Source organism: Peromyscus eremicus, chromosome 18 (genome assembly GCF_949786415.1).
Source record: "Peromyscus eremicus chromosome 18, PerEre_H2_v1, whole genome shotgun sequence".
Lineage (NCBI taxonomy): Eukaryota > Metazoa > Chordata > Mammalia > Rodentia > Cricetidae > Peromyscus > Peromyscus eremicus.
Window position 1 is genome coordinate 1,737,847 of NC_081434.1, and position 13,587 is coordinate 1,751,433.

General features: G+C 47.7%; 1 protein-coding gene, 1 long non-coding RNA gene and 1 other non-coding gene across 3 annotated transcripts in view; 2 read left to right on the top strand and 1 right to left on the bottom strand.

Annotated features, from left to right (window-relative positions):
* Positions 1 to 448: 448 nt before the first annotated feature.
* On the top strand, positions 449 to 5,525 carry LOC131894916 (uncharacterized). The gene is made up of 3 exons (XR_009375052.1): positions 449 to 634; positions 1,009 to 1,112; positions 2,773 to 5,525. It is a non-coding gene; the product is annotated as an uncharacterized LOC131894916 (long non-coding RNA).
* Positions 574 to 655, top strand: Trnas-cga (transfer RNA serine (anticodon CGA)). The gene has a single exon. It is a non-coding gene; the product is annotated as a tRNA-Ser (tRNA).
* Positions 3,136 to 13,587, bottom strand: part of Rnf41 (ring finger protein 41) — a 45,796-nt gene continuing 35,344 nt past the window's right edge. The window contains exon 8 of the mRNA XM_059245271.1: positions 3,136 to 3,419. The gene's annotated coding sequence lies outside the window, so the exon portion shown is untranslated. The remainder of the gene's footprint in view (positions 3,420 to 13,587) is intronic.

Genomic DNA, 13,587 nt, shown 5'->3' on the forward strand with positions numbered 1-13,587 from the left:
GCTCCCGCCTCCCCTCCTCCGCCCGCCCTCCCGCCGCCTCCCGCCGCCACGGCCGCCGCCTCCCGCCGCCTGGGCCGGCCCCGGCCTGCGGAGCGCCCCCTGCCGGCGGCCCGACGCGGCGGCGGCGGCGGGCGGGCGAGCGCACCCGGCGGGAGGGCGGGCGGGCGCACCCGGCGGGAGGGCGGGCTCCCGGGCAGCGGCGGCTGCTCGCCCGCCGGGTCGATCTGTCTGGCGGCGGAGGGGGCTCCCTCTTGCACCGCGCGGGGACGCCGGTCTCCGGGAGCCCCGCCCCGGCGCCCCGGGTCCCCCATCGTGCTCGTCCCCGCGGCACCCCGAGCCCTTTCGCGGGTTCCCCTTTCTCTTTCAGCCCCCCGGGGGTCCCCGGTGCACCCGCACCCTGCGGCGCCCGCCACCCCGTCTTGCCCGTCGTCTCCGAGTAAGGAACGGGTTGGGCGAGCCCTGGGCCCCCGACTCTCCCGGGCCGGGCGGGAGGGCGCCGAGGGGTCGCCCGAGCCGTGCGCGGCCGCCGCGCGGACCCTTTCTGTAAGCCCGCGGCGAAGAGCAGTTTTGGGAGTCACGGTGGCCGAGTGGTTAAGGCGTTGGACTCGAAATCCAATGGGGTTTCCCCGCACAGGTTCGAATCCTGTTCGTGACGGCAGCCTTTTTTTTTTTAACCTCCCCCTCCCTTCCTATTTAAATGAGGAAATAAAAAGATCGCACCACTTCATTGGGTCAGGTCGGGGTAGAGTAGAAACTGAATTATATATACACAGCTGTATTGGCCGCTCACATACCAACCAGGCACTTGGAGAATTCTGTAACGGTTCATGGGATAATGAAGGATTTGAGTGAAGATGTGTTTTGTTTGGGAATGTGGATGTTATGCAATGATAGGCAAGCCTGAAATTTCCAGGACAAGAGGGCATCTTTGAAATTCATGGCCTGATGACCCTGGAGACCCAAGAAACAAACATTCTCTCATTTGGATTTTTCTTTTTTAAATTTTAGGCAGGACCTCTTGTATCCAGGCTGCCCTTGACCTTGTCCTGTAGCTAAGAATGACCTTGAACTTCTGATCCTCCAGCCCTGCCTTTCAAGTGCTGGAGTTACAGGTGTGTACGAGCACACCAGGTTCCCGTGGTGCTGGGGACCGAGTCGGGGGTTCAGGTATACTCTAAGTAAGCCTTCATTTGAATTTTCTTGAGATCAACTTCAGGTATTACAGGCCTATTGAAACTTAACCACTGCAGATCCCGCGCCGAGACAATAACTTGGTATTGAGTATTCGCTGAGTACCAGAAACAGGTTAAAATCTCTACGTATATTAACCAAGCTAGGGAACTCAGCCTTTGTCAACCTCTTACGCTTTCACCTTCCCTACTTCTTGGAGACTCCTTGTTCTTTCTATATTTAGTTTCTTGCATAGCAAAATCTTCTCCGTCCTTGGAGCTCCGAGAATTCACGGACCTTTTTAAGTATTTGTACTGGTTCCCACCATCATATGGGTATCACACTGGCACCCTCCTAACACTCTGCCTAGCCTCACGGCCATCACTGAATCCTCTGCATTCCTTAGGCTAGCTCTCCTCAATGCCCCGACTCACTCCAGCTAGAACCTATAATTCTTCCACCACCAATGAGTTGTGTGCAAGGAATCTTTCTGTTCCTTTGTTTTTTCAGACAGTCTCACTGCAGGCCAGAGTGGCCTGCTTGAGACTCGGTCCGCTGACTGCTAAGATGACATTTGAACTACCACACCCACCTTGCAAGGAATCTCTTCTTTCGTAAAAAATAAAAGAAAATAAAAATAAAAATTCTATTTATTCCGCCTTCTAAATATGTTTTAAATCAGCCCAGTTGCGTGGTGGTCCTACTACTTGTCAGTCTTTGAGAAGATGCAGAAGGCTGGGGCGTGTCTTTAATCCCAGCACTCGGGAGGCAGAGGCAGGTGGATCTCTGTGAGTTCAAAACCAGCCTGGTCTAGAGAGCGAGTTCCAGGACAGCTAGAGCTACAGAGTGAGACCCTGTCTACCTATGAGGATCATGAGTTTCTACGTTTGGGTGTACTGAGGCAGCCACTCAGCCGCTAACCTTAACCCCTGCCATGACTGCTTGTGTGGCACGACCTCACACTTAACCACTCTTCGCAGGTTTTTATTCCATTCCATCCCCTGGTTATCTGGCCTTGCCCAGGCTGTTCTGTGTTGACAAGCTCTTCCTCATCCTTGTGTCCTTGGTCTCCTCTGGTCGGGTGTGATATCTCATGTGTACAGTGCCAGCACTTGGGAAAACGCACCGGGAAGATTGCTGTCAGTTCAAGGTCCGGCCGAGCTGCACTGACTGGAGACGCAGCTGAGCTGGTGGAGTACTGGAGCATGTGAGGCCTTGGGTCCAGTTCCTAGAACTTCATGGACTGGGTCTGATGGGCACATACCTGTAATCCCAGCACTCGGAAGGTGGAAGCAGGAGGATCGGAAGTTCAAAATCCTCTTCTGCTACATAGCAAGTCTGAGGCTATCCTGTGCTACATAAGACCTGTCTTAAAAAAAAAGAAAGAAAAGAAACTTTCTGACCACCTCCTGCTCCTCCCACCTTGTTATGTGAAGGAATGGACCCGTGTTTCTGTTCTCATCTTCATTCAGACTGGGCTGTACGTGTCCTGAGAGTTAGGATGCAGTTTTGTTTTGATCTCTTCAACAAGGCTTTAAACACAGTTGTGATCGAAGATGTATCACAGTAACTAATAGAATCCCATTTTTTGCATGCTTTCAGATTAAACTCTCTGGAGAGCCAAAGGAAGAATTGACCAGCAGAGGGCAGTCAACAATCGTGAAGGGAAGAAGGCCCCCCACGGTGAACAAAATGGAGGCTGCCGATGGAGGGGACCTTCCAGCTGGGGAGTACTTGAAGATCCTCCTTCCACTGGAAGCTTCAGGTGTGAGACCCCACTCCAGGGTTTCTAACCTGCGTGTCCAATAGATACTTCAGATTTCTCCTTGGGCATGGTGGCACATCCTTGTGATCCCAGCAAAGACAAGGCTGAGGCAGGAGGATCATGAATTAGAGGTCAACCTGGGCTACATATTGAATTGAAGGCCAATCTGGGCTGTAATGAGGCCCCGTCTCAAAAAACAATTTTAAAAGACTTATTTTTATTGTTATAGCTCACCACTGTAGGCTTACTAATTCTACTCTTTCAACCCTTCTCTACCCATCTATCCTTTTGACTTCATGGTGAATGAACTGTCCCCTCCCTGTTCTCGAATATATTTACATCCCACTCAGTGTTTTAATTCTCAGCTCATCTTCTCCTTTCTATCTTCACTGAGGTTTACAGTCCTGCTCGTTCTGGCCTCCTATGAAATCTTCCATGACACCTTTGTCTCGGGGTTTCTGTTGCTGGGACGAAACACCATGACCTAAAAAAGTTGGGGAGGAAAGGGTTTATTTGGCTTCTACTTCCTTATCATAGTCCATCACTGAAGGATGTCAGGACAGGAAATCTAACAAGGCAGGATCCTGGAGGCAGGAGCTGATGTAGAGGCCATGGGAGGTGTGCTGCTTACAGGTTTGTTCAACCTGCCTTCTCATAGAACCCAGGGCCACCTGCCCAGGGATGGCACCACCCACAATGGGCTGGGCCCTTCCCCAACAATCACTAAGAAAATGCCTTACAGCTGGATCTTAATGGATTTTTTTTTTTCTTCAAATTGGGGTTTCTTCCTCTCAGATGACCATAGCCCATGTCAAGTTGTGCTGTGGAAAAATCTTTTGTACACTGTGAAGATGTGTTGCTCTCATTGGTTTAATAAAGAGCTAAATGGCCAATAGCCAGGCAGGAGTAGGTATAGGTGGGAGAGCCAGACAGAGAGAACTCCTAGAAGAAGGGTGGAGTCACCAACCAGATGCAGAGGAAGCAGGACGTGTAGGTGAGGTAACAAGCCATGAGCCATGTGGCAGCATGTAAATTAATAAATATGGGTTAGTTTAAGTTGTAAAAGCTACTTAGTAACAAGCCTAAGCTATCGGCTAAGCATTTATAATTAATAAGTCTCTATGTTGTTATTTGGGAGCTGGCTGGGACAGAAATTTCCACCTACAAAGTTGACATAAAATTAGTCAGCACAACCTTGAAATTCTCCTGTTCCACTGGGTCAGTACTTCATGAATTCAGAACAGATAAAACCAGGCACCTCCACTTGACAATTCCAAATCACTATCTTCTTATTTGTTAATTTACTTAATTAATTTAGACAGGGTCTTACTAGGTAACCCAGGCTAGCCTAGAATTGGCTGTGTATCCCAGGCTAGTCAAACCTATCATGCTCTTTCCTCAGCCTCTTCAGTGCTGGAATTATAGGCAAGCTCCACCACCCCTGTGCACTTTGGTTGGTTGGTTGAGACAGAATCTCATTGTGTAGCCCAGAGTGTCCTGGAACTCACTTTGTAGACCACACTGGCCTCCAACTCAGAGAACCACCTACCTCTATCTCTTGAGTACTGGAATTAAAGGTGAGCACCACCTTGCCTGGCCTGTTTTGTTTTATGGGGTTTCACTATATAGTCCAGGCTGGATTGGAACTTGCTGTGTTGTCTAAAATGGCCTCCAACTCCTGTCCCCTCTTGTGCTGGGGATTGAACCTGGGACCCTGGCATGCAACTCCACTGAGCTCCATCTCTAGCCTGGACATGAATTCTCAGTCCTCTCACCCCCGCCTTCCAGGTGCCTGCAGTACAGAGGTGTAACCCTTGAATGGCTCCAATCTAGAGAGTGGAGAGATGACACTTTCTCAGAAACAAGCACACAGAAAAGCGGAATCAGGTGGACAGGGCCCTCTGATAGGGAAGCTCAGTGTGTTTATTATACACAATTGAACAGAGAGGTGGGAGGCAGGTTATCGAATGCATCCGAAGTAGGTGTCAAGATTACCATACAGCTGAACAAGGAAGCAGGTTCAGTTAACCTCAGCAGAAGTCTCTGTAGGGGATCAGTCTTCAGGCAGTATCAGGGAGGAGGGATAAAGCTATGGTGGACGTTTTCTGCATAGACTCAACCTCTGCACATGGATGAGAGGAAGGCTTTGCCATCCCTCTGAGCCTCATGGGGGGTTGCCACTTTTCCATGGGTCTCGGGTTGCGGTACTTGACATGACTGCCCGTGTCAAGGCTGCATTCACTCAGGACATCCTGTTCCCCACGCGGTAAGTTTTAATGTGTGTGTATATGTGGTGTGTGGTGTGCATGAGAACATGCCTGTGGGGTGAGAAGACCATTTCCAGGAGTCCCTCTACCGTGTGGACTCAGGATCAAGCCGAGGTCTTCCAGCTTGGCAGCACCATTGACTGCTGGACCATACTACTGGCACTGGTTTTTATTCTTATTTTTCAAATAAATGTCTTTTGCCTCTAGCTTCCTACTATCTGGATACCTTCTGGATTAAAATTATTTCTTTAAATTTCATATATGTGTACTATATTTACAACATTTCCCCCCTTCTCCCACCAACCCATCCCATGTCACCCCCAGGCCCCAAATTCATGGCTTTTTTTCTTTCTTTTGAGGCATGGTTTCACTATGAAGCCTAGGCTGGCCTTAATTTATGGAAATTCACCAACTTCTACCCTCTACCTCATAAGAGCTTGGATTAAGGGTGTGCAGCACTATGCCCAACCTTCTCCTTTTCTCTCTCTCTCTCTCTCTCTCTCTCTCTCTCTCTCTCTCTCCACACACACACACACACACATACACACACACAAACACCTTACATAAATATATATGCAGGTGTGGTGGCACACGCCTTTAACCCCAGCACTTGGGAGACAGAGACTGGAGAATTTGTGAGTTCGAGGCCAGCCTGGTCTACAGAGGGAGTTCCAGGACAGCCAGGGCTACAGAGAGAGACCCTGTCTAGAAAAACATATATAAAACCTGCTGAGTTTATGAGCGAATTTAGTGTTGTTCATATGTGTTTTTTTAGAGCTAACCACTGATTGGATAATCAGTTAGGGGGCTCAACCCTGGAAATGACTAATTTAATTCTTCCTCTCTCAATTGCTTGTAGTTTTTCATCTAGAGGTGGGACTCCATGAGATTTCCCTCGTCCGTGTTGGTATGTCAACTGGTACTGGGACTGCTCAGGTCTTGTTTGGCCATATTGTTGAGGTTTCACGGGTGAGCTTCCTGTCATATACAGAAGACACAATCTCACAGCAAATGTTCTCATTCTCTGGCTCTTACAATCTTCCTGATCCTTCTTCCTCAATGTTCCAAACCGTAGATGTAGGGATTGTGTTGTAGATGTATCAGTTGGTACTGGATACCCTACAGTCAGTTGTTTCTCTGCATTTTGATCAGTTGCGGCTTTCTGTAATGGTCTCGTCTGCTTCAAAATGAAGCTTTTCTTGTGAGGGGTGAGAGCTGCATGTATTTGTTGTGGCATATTAGTTAAAGGTGTGTTATATTCTTTTATGCTGTGGAATATTTACTGATGCAAAGATGTGCTGCATTCTTTTATGTTGCATTTGTTTAACTCTGTAAAACTGTGTTACTTTGCCTGTCTAAAACACCTGATCGGTCTAATAAAGAGCTGAACAGCTAGGCAGGAGAGAGGCAGAGCTGGCATTCAGAGAGAATAAACAGGAAGAGGAGAGAGAAGAAAAGGAGGAGAGGAGAACACCAGGGGCCAGCCACCCAGCCAGCAAAGGAGTAAGAAGTAAAGAAACACATATAAAGCAGAGAAAGGTAAAAGCCTAGACGCAAAAGGTAGATAGGATAATTTAAAAGCTGGCTAGAGACAAGCCAGGCTAAGGCCAGGCATTCAAAAGTAAGAACAAGTCTCCATGTATTTATTTGGGAGCTGGGTGGTGGGCCCCCAAAGAGTAAAGAGTAAAAAACAACTACACTTATCTGTGGGTATTAGGGTAAGCATTTAGGAAATTATACTGGTTCAAGAAGTGGCAGTGGTGGGTCCTCTAAGACCCATGACCTCACCAGCCACAACAGCTGGCTAGGATTACCAGGCGTGAACCCCGCATGGAGCGGGTCTTGAGTCCAGTCAACAGTCACCATTGCATGTTTAGGGTTATCTTGCCATGCTGGTCATTGTTGTGGTTCATGGACTCTAGTTGGGCAGGATACTGACTGGTTTTCCCCTTTGACAGTTTGCGTAAGACTTTCTGGTACTTGTCCCCGGAAGAGACTGTCAGGTCGGATCCGGGTTGATTCCTCCAAGTCCTGTAGAACCCCTTTCTTTTTAACCTTCTAGTCTTCCCAGTAGATAATTTACATCTAAGAGGTTGGTCATTTCCATGTGACAGCCAGTCCCTGCTAGTCTGTCTCATGGCTCTCCTATCAACAGCAGCAGGTTAATACCACTCTCCAATGACCTCATCTACAAACCAAAATAGTTTTTATGTAACAAATTGATTTTTTTAAATATTTTAATCTTCTATTTATGTGTATATACGTATATATGTTAGTGCCCTTGGAGGCCAGAAGAGGGCATCAGGGTTCCTGAGCTGGACTCACAGGCAGTTCTGAGCTGCCCAACATGGGTCCTGAGAACTGAATTCAGATCCTACTCAAAAACAGTAAGTGCTCTTAACCATTGTAATCATTCTCCTGCCCTAATTTTACACACACACACACACACACAATGGGGAGACGTGACTGTAGGAAGAATCCAACACTCAATAGATTAATATCCCCTTCCAAATTAATGACTTGCTTCAAATTTTAAGAGGCTTGGTTAAGCTTTTGTGGTTTATCCTAAAGCAAATCAGCAGAGGACTTGGGCTAACCCGACCTTAACCTACGACTGCTAGGAAGGACGTCATGCATTTCAGCTCCTCACAGCCGGTTTACGAGCCACTTTCAAATGACTCATTCAAAAGTACTTGAAAAAAATTAGTCAACTGTATCGTGCATCTTTTGTTCTGTAGTTTACCCAAGTCTCATTCATTGTCTTCTATTTCTTTGTGTGTCTTCTCTAAGTACAGCCTTTTGAGATAGGTTTCAGGTAGATTTGGAACTCAGTAAGTAGCAGATGAGGTTTCCTGTCCCTCTTGCATTTACCTCCCACAAACTGGGATTTTAGGTTATTTCAGACAGGGCTGGCTTGGTACTTAATATAGTCTGTACTTGGTACTTAATATAGTCTGTACTCAACAGCACACTTCCTACTTCCAATTATGGAGTGTTGGGATTATAGGCATGCACCACCTACTCTATTATTATTTGCATTAATTCCTAGAATTTATTGATCACCTCTGAGCCAATAACTTCTAAATCTATCTTTTATTTTTGAAAATTTTTTATTTTTTGTGTGTGTCAGTGCGCATGTATACTACATGTAAGCAGGTGCCCAGAGAAGCCATAAGATGGTAGTGGATCTCGTGAGCTGTGGTTACAGGCAGTTGTGAGCTGCTTGACATGACTGCTGAACTCAGGTCCTCTGGAAGAGTAGCAAGCACTCTTAGCTGTTCAGCCATCCCTCCAGGTCAATCCAGCCACAGCCCCCGCCCCACACACAACACAGTCACCTTGTGTGTTTGTTTGTTTGTTTGGTTTTTCGAGACAGGGTTTCTCTGTGTAGCTTTGTGCCTTTCCTGGAACTCACTTGGTAGCCCAGGCTGGCCTCGAATTCACAGAGATCCGCCTGGCTCTGCCTCCCGAGTGCTGGGATTAAAGGCGTGCACCACCACCGCCCGGCCACCTTGTGTGTTTGTAAGCAGGCATATAGAGGTCACAGGACTACCCGTGGGAGTCCCTTCTCTCCTTCATGTCAGTCCCAAGATGACTCAGGCCATCAGGCTCAGCAAAAGCACCTCCACCTGTTCAACGACCTTGCCAGCCCTCTGCAGACCAGGCAGGCCTTGAACTCACAGTCCTGCCTCAGCTTCCAAAGTGCTAAGATACAGGTGTGGGGCACTAAGCTGGGACTCAAACCCAGGCCTTGTGAATGCCAGGTAAGTACTCTAACTTACACCTCTAAGCCCATGACTTTTTGTTTTAAATTTTACGTTTATTTCATGTGCATTGGTGTTTTTGCCTGCATGTCTGTCTGTTTAGCATGTCAGATACCCTGAAACTGGAGTTACAGTTGTGAGTTGTCATGTGGGTGCTGGGAGTTGAACCTGGGTCATCTGCAAGAACAGCCAGAGCTCTTAACTGATGAGCCATTTCCCCAGCCTCCCCCCCACCCCCACCCCACACACTTTTGAGACAAGGTTTCTTGGTGTAGTCCTGGCTGTTCTGGGACTAGCTCTGTAGATCAGGCTGGCCTCAAACTCACAGAGATCTACCTGCCTCTGGGTGCTGGGATTAAAGGCGTATGATGACATCATTTTCTTGCTTTCTTTCCATTGCTACCAAAGTTGGAAGTCACTCAAAACTCACCAGTAAAATCCTATTCCCTACCATGAATAAACTCTGCCCTCAAGATTGCATGCCAGTCTCTTCCTCCTTCAACACAGCCTCCATTTGCCTTTGTTTTTACCCAAGTTGTGCATTCATGCTAAAACAGGGTTGAGGGAGGGGACAGGGAGTCCAGGCTAGACCACTGTTAGATACGGTGAACTTAAAACCAAAAGATATGTTAAAACCTAGCAGAAGTCAGCTGTTTGGGACCCTTACAGCATTGGTTTTTTTGTTTGTTTGTTTGTTTGTTTTTTGTTTTTTTTTTTTTCAAAATGTGAGGCCACATGTGAAGGTTGTGAGATTTATATAAACCAGGGTGACCATTCTCTTGAAAGATCCTAAGAGCTGACAATAAGAGGCCTGTTCCTCTATGGTAGAGCTACTCCACAGCAGCCAACCCTCTTCTCTCAAAGGAGAGGGGAAAAGGCTGAAACAGAAAGATAAAATGAAAAGGGAAATTTTTTTTTTAAATTTTTTGAGGCAAGGTTTCTCTGCATGGCAGCCCTGGCTGTCCTGGAGCTCACTCTGTAGACCAGGCTGGCCTCGAACTCACAGAGATCGTCTGCCTCTGCCTCCTGAGTGCTGGAATTAAAGGTGTGTGCCACCACCACCCAGCTAATTTTTTTTTTTTTAATGTAGCCAACTTAAAAAAAGGCCAGCCTGGGCTACCAAGTGAGTTCCAGGAAAGGCGCAAAGCTACACAGAGAAACCCTGTCTCAAAAAAAAAAAAAAAAAAAAGGCAACTGTACAATGAAGAGGTTGGGATAATGGTGGGACAGTTGAGTATATTCTGATGTCACCAAAATGAAGATTTCTCCTGATGTCTTCTATGCTCAGAACTTGTTAACCTTAATCAAAACTTGCTTAGTAGAGTTAAAATTATTTAAAGGACACTATTGGGCCAGGCCACCCCAGAGGCTAAGGATCATAAGTTCAAGGCCTACCCAGGCAGCTTTAAAAGAGGGCCAAGGACCACGCTCGGTGGTAGATCTGTTTCCCCAGCATGCACAAGGCCTAGACTCCATTCCCACTATTGCAAAAACCAAAGACAAGAGGCTGAGGCAGGGGGACCACAAGTAAGAGGCCAGCTTAGGCTTCAAAGCAAGACCCTGCCTAAAAGAACAGAAATTCAAAATGTGGTGTAGGGGGTACACATCTGTCATTCCGGAATTGGGAAGCCAGGAGAATGGGGGATTCAGTAACAGCCTGGGCCACATGAGACAGTGCCATCCCCCAAAAACAAAACAACAACAAAAAACCGTGGGGCCTGTAAGATTGGCGTGGGGTGAAGGTGATTGCCACTAAGCCTGATGACTTCAGTTCAATCTCACATGGAAGGAGAAAACTACTCTCCAACAAGCTGTCCTCTGATCACGGTGTGTGTGCATTAACACACACACATGGATAAATGGGGAAAAAGCTGACCAAAGCTCAAACAAACCATTGTTCTAATAAAGGTTACCCTAGGAATCCAAACGAGGAAGGCAAAGCAATAACAAGTAATGGAGTGTCTTGGGTTGGATCCAGGTTTAGATAAAAATTAGCCAGGAGACACCTGCACCTGTACACAGACCCCTCCAAACACCTGCACCTGTGCACAAACACCCCCCCCCAGACACCTGCACCTGTGCAGAGACCCCCATACACACACCTGCACCTGTGCACAAACAACCCCCCCAGACACCTGCACCTGTGCAGAGACCCTCATACACACACCTGCACCTGTGCACAAACACCCCCCAGACACCTGCACCTGTGCAGAGACCCCCATACACACACCTGCACCTGTGCACAAACAACCCCCCCAGACACCTGCACACAGACTCACACAGACCCCCCCAAGACACCTGCACCTGAGCAGAAACCCCCCCACCTGTGCAGAGACCCCCCACACCTATGAGAGACCCCACACACACCTGTACACAGACCCACACATATACATTTGCACCTGTGCACAGACCCCCCAGACACCTGCACCTGTGCACAGACCCCCCAGACACCTGCACAGACCCCACACACACCTGCACCTGTGCACAGACCCCACACACACCTGCACCTGTGCACAGACCCCACACACACCTGCACCTGTGCACAGGCCCCACACACACCTGTACCTGTGCAGACCCACAAATGGACACCTGCACCTGTGTACAGACCCTATACATACCTGCACCTGTGCACAGACCCCCCCACAGACACACCTGCACCTGTGTACAGACCTCCCCACAGACACACCTGCACCTGTGCACAGACCCCCTCACAGACACCTGCACCTGTGCATAGACCCACAACAGATACACACTTTTTTTTTTTTTTTTTTTTGGTTTTTCGAGACAGGGTTTCTCTGTGTAGCTTTGCGCCTGTCCTGGAACTCACTCAGTAGACCAGGCTGGCCTGGAACTCACAGAGATCCGCCTGCCTCTGCCTCCCGAGTACTGGGATTAACGGTGTGTGCCACCATCGCCCAGCGATACACACATTTTTAAAAAAATATTTTCTTGGGAAAATGAGAGAAATGTGCATTGGATATGGATTTATTTGGCAATACAAAAGTGTTCTGAATGTTTAACTAATGTATGTGTGTATGAAGTGTATGTCAGAGGACAGTTTTATGGACTGTTTTTCTCCTTCCACCTTTATGCTCTGGGGATCAAACCCAGGCCTGGATCAGTGGCAAACATCTTTGCCTGCAGAACCACCTCACTGACCCAACTGAATTAAAATTTAAAACCACCGATCTTATTCCCTTCTTTTCTAGGTCTCCCACCTTACAATTTTATAACAGTAAAACATTAAGTCTTCTTGACTCAACTTTGCTGACGCAAGGCAACACAGGGCTATGGATGTTCCAACGCGGCAGAACTGCTTGCCCCATGTTTTGGGGGGATTGTTTTTGGTTTTTTGAGACAGGGTTTCTCTGTGTTGTCCTGGCTGTCCTGGTGTGCTCCAGCACTGCCTGGCCCACTGTGTTGTTTTAAAGCAACAGCAGGCAGCAGGTTGCAAGCTGTAGTTTTCAGACCTCTCTGATCTACAAAGAACACTTCTCAAAAAAACCTTCCTGATTCCCGGAGCCCATGGTTTACCATCCTTTGCCCATGTCGTTAGATCCCAGCACGGTCTCTCTTACTGTACTCATCCCTGTTAGGTAGAGAACCATTTTGCATGAACCGCTCTCATCCTGGTGAGTACTTTGTAGGGTAGACTAGTGACTTTGTCCTGTCCCTCAACTGTCCCAAAAACCTATGAAGCTGGGGACAATTTCAGTTGGTGGAAAACTTGCCCATCATGTAGGAAGAGTTCCAAGCCCCAGCACTGAAAACACCAGGGGTGGTGGCCCACACCTGTAATCTCAACCCTCGGGAGGACCAAACGTTCAAGGTCATCTTTGTATTAACGGAGAAGGGATTTATCTATTGTGTGTGCATACATGTGTACCCACAGAGACCAAGAGGGGTAGAAGATCCCATGAAGTTGCTGTTAGAAGTGTTTGTAAACTGCCTGATCTGGGTGCTGGGAATTCAACTTCAGTCTTCCAATAGAGCAGCATGAGCTCCTAATTGCTGAGCTCTGTCTCCAGCTATTACACAGCAGTGAGGTGAGGATAGGTTATAAGAGACCTGTGTTGGCGGCTATTCTTGGTCATAACTTGACTATATCTATAATTAACTAAAACCCAAGTGGCTGCGTACATGTGTGAGGGATTTTTTAATTAAATCATTTGAAGTAGTAAGACTCACTTTTAATCTGGATCCTTTGAGGTGGGAAGATCCACCTTTGATCCAGATCTCTTTTTTTTGAGGATTTTTTTGGAAACAGGGTTTCTCTGAAGTTTTGGACCCTGTCCTGGAACTCACTCTATAGACCAGGCTGGCTCAAACTCACAGAGATCCACCTATCTTTGCCTCCCGAATACTAGGATCAAAGGCATGCGCCACCACCACTTGGCATGATCCAGATCTTTTACGGTGGGGTGATTCACCTTTAATCTGGGCCACAGCCTCTGGTGGCCGCCTATACAAAAGACATGGAAAAAGAAAATTCTCTCCTCTCTCTCCTCTCTCTCTCTCTCTCTCTCTCTCTCTCTCTCTCTTGCCTGCTTGCCCTCACTCTCCCTTGCAAGTCCATTCCTTCACTGGTATTAGAACCTACGTCTTCAGGATTCCAGCATAT